The sequence below is a fragment of the Carlito syrichta genome, unplaced genomic scaffold (assembly GCF_000164805.1).
Source record: "Carlito syrichta isolate Samal-C Ts95f unplaced genomic scaffold, Tarsius_syrichta-2.0.1 Scaffold308870, whole genome shotgun sequence".
In the NCBI taxonomy this organism is placed as follows: Eukaryota; Metazoa; Chordata; class Mammalia; order Primates; family Tarsiidae; genus Carlito; species Carlito syrichta.
The window spans coordinates 938,637-946,762 of NW_007252966.1; the positions used below are offsets into that span (position 1 = coordinate 938,637).

Consider the following 8,126-nt stretch of genomic DNA (forward strand, 5'->3'; position numbering starts at 1 on the left):
CTGGAAGGCTGAGGCGGAAGGATCGCCGGAGCCCAGCAGGTCGAGGCTGCGGTGGCCGGGAGCGGCCACTGCACTCCAGTCTGGGCGACAGAGTGAGACTCCAACTCAAAAAAAAAAAAAAATTTTTATAGCTTGCCTCTACCATGTTATGTTGTAGGGATTTTGTTCTCTGTCCTGGATATATGGGTTCTTTGTCAGATACAGGTACTGCAAATATCTTCTTTGAGTCTGAGGTTTCTTCTGAATTTTGATGAGTCTAATTTATCAAAATATATATATATATTTTGAGTTGGAGTCTCACTCTGTCACTCAGGCTACAGTGCAGTGGAATGCTTAGGGCCACCACAGTCTTGACCTGCTGGGCTCAGGCATTCCTTCCGCCTCAGCCTAACAAGTAGCTGGAACTACAGGCATGCACTACCACGCCCGGCTAATTCTTTTGATTTTTTTGTAGAGGCAGGGTCTTGCCAAGTTGCCCAGGCTGGTCTTAAACCCCTGGATTTAGGCAATCGTCTTGCCCTGGCCTCCCAAAGTGCTGGGGTTATAGGTATGAGCCACTGCGCCTGGCCATCTATATTGTTGTTAATGGTTAGTGCTCTTTGGTTCTGTTTTATTTTTTTGAGTTGGAGTCTTTTTTAAATATGAACTGGGCCTATCTACTTCTTGCAGTACCTTTTGTTGAAAACATCTCCTTTTCCAACAAAATTCTGTGGGATGTCAAAATCGGGGACCATATATTTGAGTATCTCATTTTAGATTCTCAGTTCTATTACAGTTGTTTCTTTGTTAAGTATTGTACCAATGCTACCCTGCCCTTGTAGACCTTGTAGTTGCTACAAAAATAAAAAAGATCAAAAAATTAACAGGGCATGGTGGCACGCACCTGTGGTCCCAGCTATTTGGAGTGCAGTGCCACGCTCACGGCCACTGCAGCCTTGACCTGCCGAGCTCAGGTGAGCCTTCTGCCTTAGCTTTCCAGGTAGCTGGAACTATAGACACACGCCTGGCTAATTTTTTGATTGATTGATTTATTTTTTGAGTTGGAGTCTCACTCTGGTGCTTAAACTGGAGTGCAGAGCTGGGCTCAGTGGCTCAGCCTGTAATCCCACACCTTTGGAATGCTGAGGTGAGTGGATTGTGGATTGCCTGAGCCCGCGGGTTCGAGACCCGCCTGGGCAACTTGACGAGACTTCATTTCTACAATAAATCAAAAAATCAGCCGGGCATGGTAGCGCATGCCTATAATTCCGGCTACTCGGAAGGCTGAGGTGGAAGGATCGCCGGAGCCCAGCAGGTCAAGGCTGCGGTGGCCGGGAGCGGCTACTGCACTCCAGTCTGGGTGACAGAGTGAGACTCCAACTGAGAAAAAAAAAAAAAAAAAAAAAGCTGGAGTGGAGTGGCACACTCACTACCATCACAGCCTCAACTACTGGGCTCAGGTGATCCTTCTGCCTCAGCCTTCCAAGTAACTGGACCTATAGGCATGTGCCACCATGCCTGGCTATCATTTTTTGATTTATTATAGAGATGGGGTCTTGCCAAGTTGCTCAGGCTAGCCTCGAACCGGTGGGTTCAGGCAGTCCTTTCACCTTGGCCTCCCAACGTGCTGGGATTACAGGCATGAACCACTGCGCCTGTCCAGAATTTTCTTCCTTCTTAATCCTTAAACTTTGATTTCTTTTTCTTTCTTTCAGTGGCTAGGAAGTCTAATGTTCCCTGAAATAGAAGTATGATGTTTGCTGTAAGTTTTTTGGTAGCTGTTTTTTTGGGAAATTTTATTCTGTTTCTTTTTTGCTGAGAGTTTTTATCATCCAATGTATATTGAATTTTTTTAAATCAATATTGTTTATTATGATATTGTGGGATACAGTTAAGGGTTAGATATACAAATATGCTTTGTTCAGGCACCCTTGTTGATAAGAGGTTGTACATTGAATTTAATTATTGAAATGATTATATAGTTTTTTCCTTTATTCTTTCAGTGGATTAATTGATATTAATCTATTGATTGAGTTAATTCTACTAACTTTATTTATTTATTTATTATAAAGATGTGGGGTACAATTAAGGATTAGGTATATAAACACCGATCATGCAGGTACCCTTGTTGATGGGGTATGCCTCTCCCTCCCCTAGCAGTTTCCCTCAACTGCCAGTCCCACCCCACCTCCCCTGACAGTTTTCCACTACTGCCAATAGCTTTCTTATAGCAGTATAATTGTTCAAGGTCACCTTATGAGTGAGAACATATGGAACGCAGTTCTTTGTTTCTTTGGAGTATGATCGACTCCAAATCCATCCAAGTTGCTGCAAAGTCCATATATTTATGCTTCTTTATAGCTGCATAATATTCCATTGTGTATATTACCACATTTTTTTAAATTCAGTCCAGCTTCAGTGGGCAACACTGTTGGTTCCATGTTTTTGCTATTGTGAATAGAGCTGCAACAAACATACGTGTGCAGGTATCTTTTTTGTAGAATAATTTGAGTTCCTCCAGGTATATTCCCAATAGGGAAATTGCTGGGTCATATGGAAGGTCAATTTCTAGTTCTTTCAGAAATCGCCACACTGTCTTCCAAAGAGGTTGTACTAGTCTGCATTCCCACCAGCAGTGCAGAAGCATTCCCTTTTCTCCACATCCTCTCCAGCATCTGTAGTTGTTTGGTTTATTAATGATGGCCATTCATACTGGGGTTAGGTGGTATCTCAATGTGGTTTTGATTTGCATTTCTCTGATGATGAGTGAGGCTGAGCACTTTTTCATGTCTGTTGGCTGCCCGTTTATCTTCTTTTGAGAAGTGTCTATTTGTCTTTTACCCACTTTTTAAAGGGACTGTTTGTTTTCTTCCTTTCAGCACGTTTGAATTCCTTGTAGATCCTAGATGTTAGGCCTTTGTCAGATATACAGTTGGCAAATCTTTTTTTTTTTTTTTTGAGTTGGAGTCTCAGTCTGTTGCCCAGACTGGAGTGCAGTGGCCTCTCCCGGCCACTGCAGCCTCGACCTGCTGGGCTCCGGCGATCCTTCTGCCTTAGCCTTCCAAGTAGCTGGAACTACAGGCGTGCACTACCACGCCCGGCTAATTTTTGATTTATTGTAGAGATGAGGTCTCGCCAAGTTGCCTAGGCGGGTCAGAGTCTATCTGATTTCTTAACATATTGACCTTTAGGGTTCTGAATAGGAATTGGTTCCCAGTTCCAATTTCCATGAGGGTGTCTCTCCTGCACTTTCTAAGTTTCTTATAAGTTTGAGGTTTTACGTTTAGGTCTTTGATCCCTTTAGAGTTAATTTTTGTGTATGGTGTTAGGTAGGGGTCCTGTTTCAGTCTTCTGCATGTGGTCAGCCAGTTTTCCCAGCACCATTTACTGATAGGTTCTCCTCTCCCCAGTGGTTGTTGTTGGAGGCTTTGTCAAAGATGAGCTGGTTGAGGAATTGAGGCTTTGCTTCTGGAATCTCTATCCTGTTCCATTGGTCTATGTGCCTGTTATTGTATCAATACCAGACTGTTTTGATTACTGTAACCTTATAGTAAAGTTTCAAGTCTGGAAGTGTGATCCCTCCTGCTTTATTTCTTTTGCTAAGGATTGTTTTGGCTATTCGTGGTCGTTTATGTTTCCATATGAATTTCTGTATTGTCATTTCCAGGTCTGAGAAGAATGATGTTGATAACTTAATGGGTATTACATTGAATCTGTAGCTTGTCTTTGGTAGGATGGGCATCTTAACAATGTTGATTTTTCCTATCCATGAGCATGGAATAATTTTCCATTTGTTTGTGTCTTCTTGGATTTCTTTGAGCAGTGTTTTGTAATTCTCATTGCCTAGGCTGGAGTGCAGTGGCACGTTCATGACTACCACAGCCTCGACCTGCTGGGCTCAGGTGATCCTTCCGCCTCAGCCTTCCAAGTAGTTGGAACTACAGGTATGCGCCACCACACCTGGCTAATTTTTTTATTTTTATTGTGGAGATTAGGTCTTGCCAAGTTGCTCAGGTTGGTCTCAAACCCGTGGGCTCAGATAGTCCTCTCACCTTGGCCTACCAAAGTGCTGGGATTATAGATGTGAGCCACTGCACCCGGCCAACATTTTGGTTTTAAATATTAAACCAAGCCGGGCTCGGTGGCTCAGCCTGTAATCCCGCGCCTTTGGGAGGCTGAGGTGAGTGGATTGCCTGAGCCCGCAGGTTCAGACCTGCCTGGGCAACTTGGCGAGACATCATCTCCACAATAAATAAAAAAAAATTAGCCGGGTGTCGTAGCGCGTGCCTGTAGTTCCAGCTACTTGGAAGGCTGAGATGGAAGGATCACCGGAGCCCAGCAGCTCGAGGCTGCGGTGGCCAGGAGCGGCCACTGCACTCCAGTCTGGGCGACAGAGTGAGACTCCAACTCAAAAATAAATAAATAAATAGATAGATAGATAGATAGATAGATAGATTAAACCAGATTTTTTTCCAGGGAAAAAAAATCATGTTTGGTACTGATGTTCTATCCTTTTAAAATACATTTCATGATAAATTGTTTGGAATTTTCATGTTTTTGTTCTTGAGAATCTGTTATTTTACTTTCTTATAATATATTTGTTAGGTTTTATATTCATTTTATCCTAGCCTCAAAAAACATGGTGTTTTCTCTTTGTCTATTCTCTGTGTAAGTTGGTGTTATTTATTCTTTAATTGCTTTTAAAATTTCCTCAGTAAATTTTATCTAGGTTTGGATATTCTTTTTTTTTTTTTTTTTTTTTGAGTTGAAGTCTCACTCTGTTGCCCAGACTGGAGTGCAGTGGCACAGTCACGGCCACCACAGCCTCAACCTCCTGGGCTCAGGTGATCCTTCCACCTCAGCCTTCCAAGTAGTTGGAACTGCAGGTGTGCGCTATCATGCCCAGATAACTTTTTGATTTATTGTAGAGATAAGGTCTTACCAAGTTGCCCAGACTGGTCTGGAACCCTTGGGATTAGGCAGTCCTCTCGCCTTGTCCTCCCCAAGTGCTGGAATTACAGGCTTGAGTTACCGCGCACAGCCTATTTTGTTTGTTTTGTTTTTGAGTTGGAGTCTTACTCTGTCCCCCAGCCTGGAGTGCATTGGTACGCTCACGGCCACCTCAACCTGTTGGGCTCAGGTGATCCTTCTGCCTCAGCCTTCCAAATAGCTGGAACTACAGTCATGTGCCACCACGCCTGGCTAATTTTTGATTTATTGTAGAGATGAGGTCTCGCCAAGTTTCCCAGGCTGACCTCAAACCCATGGGCTCAGACAGTCCTTTCACCTTGGCCTCCCAGAGTGGTGGGATTATAGGCGTGAGCCACCACGCCTGTCCTTGGGTTTGGATATTCTTTATGGAAAGTTTTAAAATTATAGATTTAATTTCTCTATATTAGTGAAATTATTTTTTAGAACATGATATAAATTGTAGTTGTTTCTTTCTGCTTTGTCAGTGGTCATTCTCAGGCGAGTGGCAGATGGTGTTTGTTCCAGTGCAAAGCTATGGCTCACACACACCATTCAGATAATCTCAGTCACATGGAAGGTTTTTCACAGTTCACTTTGCTTTCTGTCTTTGTATCTCCATGCTTGATCTGCAGGAAAAGCCAGAGATCAGCATCTTGGTAGAACTTTACTCCACTACTTAACTTTACTCCACTACTTAATATTCGCGGTCAGCAGTGACCTCTAGTGGTGAAGTGTCGATCTTCATATCACATGACCTAGCCACATTTGACACCGTGGATTACAGGTGTGTCTCATTTTATTGCATCTGGCTTTATTGTGCTTTGCAGATAGTGCATTTTACAAATTGAAGGTTTATAAAAATTATGCGTTGAGCAAGTCTGTTGATGCCATTTTTCTCTTTTTTTGAGTCGGAGTCTCATTCTTGCCCAGGCTAGAGTGCACTGATACACTCACGGCCACCGCAGCCTCGACCTGCTGGACTCAGGCGATCTTTCTTTCTCAGCCTTCCAAGTAGCTGGAACCACAGGCGCACAGCACCACGCCCAGCTAATTTTTTGATTTATTGTAGAGATGATGTCTCACTAAGTTGCTCACACTGGGATGCCATTTTTCTAACAGCATGTGTTCATGTTGTGTCCTTGTGTTACATATTGGTAATTCTTCCAATATTTCAAACTTTTTCATTATTATCATATCTGATATGATAATCTGTGATCAGTGATCTTTGATGTTACTGTTGTTATTATTTTGGGACATCACAGATCTCATTCATATAAGATGGTGCACTTAGTCAGTAAATGTGTATGTTTGACTGCTCCACCGACTGGTTATTCCCTTGTCTTTCTCCCTTTCCTCAGGCCTCTCTATTTCCTGAGATACAAAATTATTTATATTAGGCCTATTAATAATCCTACAATGGTCTCTGAGTGTTCAAGTGAAAGGAAGAGCCTCTCACTTTAAATAAAAAACTAGGTATGATTAAGTATAGTGAGGATGGCATGTCAAAAGCCGAGACAGGCTGAAAACTAGGCTTCTTGTGTCAAATAATTAGCCAAATTGTGCATGCAAAGGAAAAGTTCTTGAAGGAAATTAAACGTGCATCTCCAGTGAAGACATGAAGGATAAGAAGGTGAAACAGCATTGCTTTGCTAGATTCTGGTGTGGCCATGTGCTGTTTGGACTGTGGCTGTTGCCATGCTTCCTGACTTTGCCCCCTCTCCCACCTTGGGGAGGTGAATCTTCTTTCTCTCTCTCTCTCTCTAATTAACTTTTTTTTTTTTTTTTTTTTTTTGAGTTGGAGTCTACTCTGTCACCCAGATTGGAGTGCAGTGGCCGCTCCTGGCCACTGCAGCCTCGACCTGCTGGGCTCCGGCGATCCTTCCACCTCAGCCTTCCAAGTAGCTGGAATTACAGGTGCGCACTACCATGCCCAGTTAATTTTTTATTCATTGTAGAGATGGGGTCTTGCCAAGTTGTCCAGGCGGGTCTCGAACCCGCGGGCTCAGGCAGTCCACTCACCTCAGCCTCCCAAGGCGTGGGATTACAGGCTGAGCCACTGAGCCCAGCTAATTAACTTTTAAATAAGCTATATTTTCTAATCTAAAAAAAAAAGAAAGTGAAATAGCCTTATTGTTGATATATCAGGAGACAGTTTTAGTTGTCTGGATAGAAGATTAAACCAGCCACAATGATCCCTTAAGTCAGAGCAGGGCTTGAACTCTCTTCAATTCTAAGACTGATAGAGGCAAGGAAGCAGCAGAACAAAGTTTGAAGCTAGTAGAGATTGGTTGGTTCATGAAGTTTAAGGAAAGAAGCTGTCTCTATAGCATAAAAATGCCAGGTGAAGCAGCAAGTGCTGCTACAGAAGCTGCAAAAAGTTATCCAGAAAATCAAGCTAAGATAATTGATGAGGGTGGCTACGCCAGATAACAGATTCCCAATGTAGATGAAACAGCCTTCTATTGGAAGAAGATGCCATCTAGGATTTTAACTGCTAGGGAGAAGCTTTGTCCTTCAAAGCTTCAAAGGACAGGCTGAGTCTTTTGTTAGGAACTAATGCAGCTAGTGACTTTAAGTTGAAGCCAATGTTTATTTACCATTCCAAAAATCCTAGAGTCCTTAAGAATTATGCGAAATCTACTCAGTCTCTGTTTTATAAATGGAACAACAAAGTCTGGAGGACAGCACATCTGTTTACAGCATGGTTTACTGGGTATTGTAAGTGCACTTTTGAGACCTACTGATGGATCTGGGCAAAGTAAATTGAAAAACTTTGGAAAGAATTTACCATTCTGGATGCCAGTAAGACCATTTGTGATTTATGGGAAGAGTTCCAAATATCAACATTATTACATGGTGTCTATATTTTGCCTCCACCGAAAGTTTAAGGCTGCAAATTCTTTTTTAAAATTTTTATTATTTTTTTGAGTTGGAGTCTCACTCTGTCACCCAGATTGGAGTGCAGTGGCCGTTCCCGGCCACCGCACCCTTCACCTGTTGGGCTCCGGCTATCCTTCCACCTCAGCCTTCCAAGTAGCTGGAACTACAGGCGCACGCTACCATGCCCGGCTAGTTTTTTTTTTTTATTTATTGTAGAGATGAGGTCTTGCCTGCCCAGGCGGGTCTCGAACCCGCGGGCTCAGGCAATCCACTCACCTCAGCCTCCCAAAGGCACG

The 8,126-nt window shown here is 43.0% G+C and overlaps 1 long non-coding RNA gene across 1 annotated transcript in view; it reads left to right on the forward strand.

Moving 5' to 3' along the window:
• LOC103268664 overlaps nucleotides 1–6,782 on the forward strand; it is an 11,882-nt gene extending 5,100 nt beyond the window's left edge. The window contains exons 3-4 of the long non-coding RNA XR_504832.2: nucleotides 5,583–5,734; nucleotides 6,746–6,782. This is a non-coding gene — a long non-coding RNA (uncharacterized LOC103268664). The remainder of the gene's footprint in view (nucleotides 1–5,582; nucleotides 5,735–6,745) is intronic.
• The last annotated feature ends 1,344 nt before the right edge of the window (nucleotides 6,783–8,126 follow it).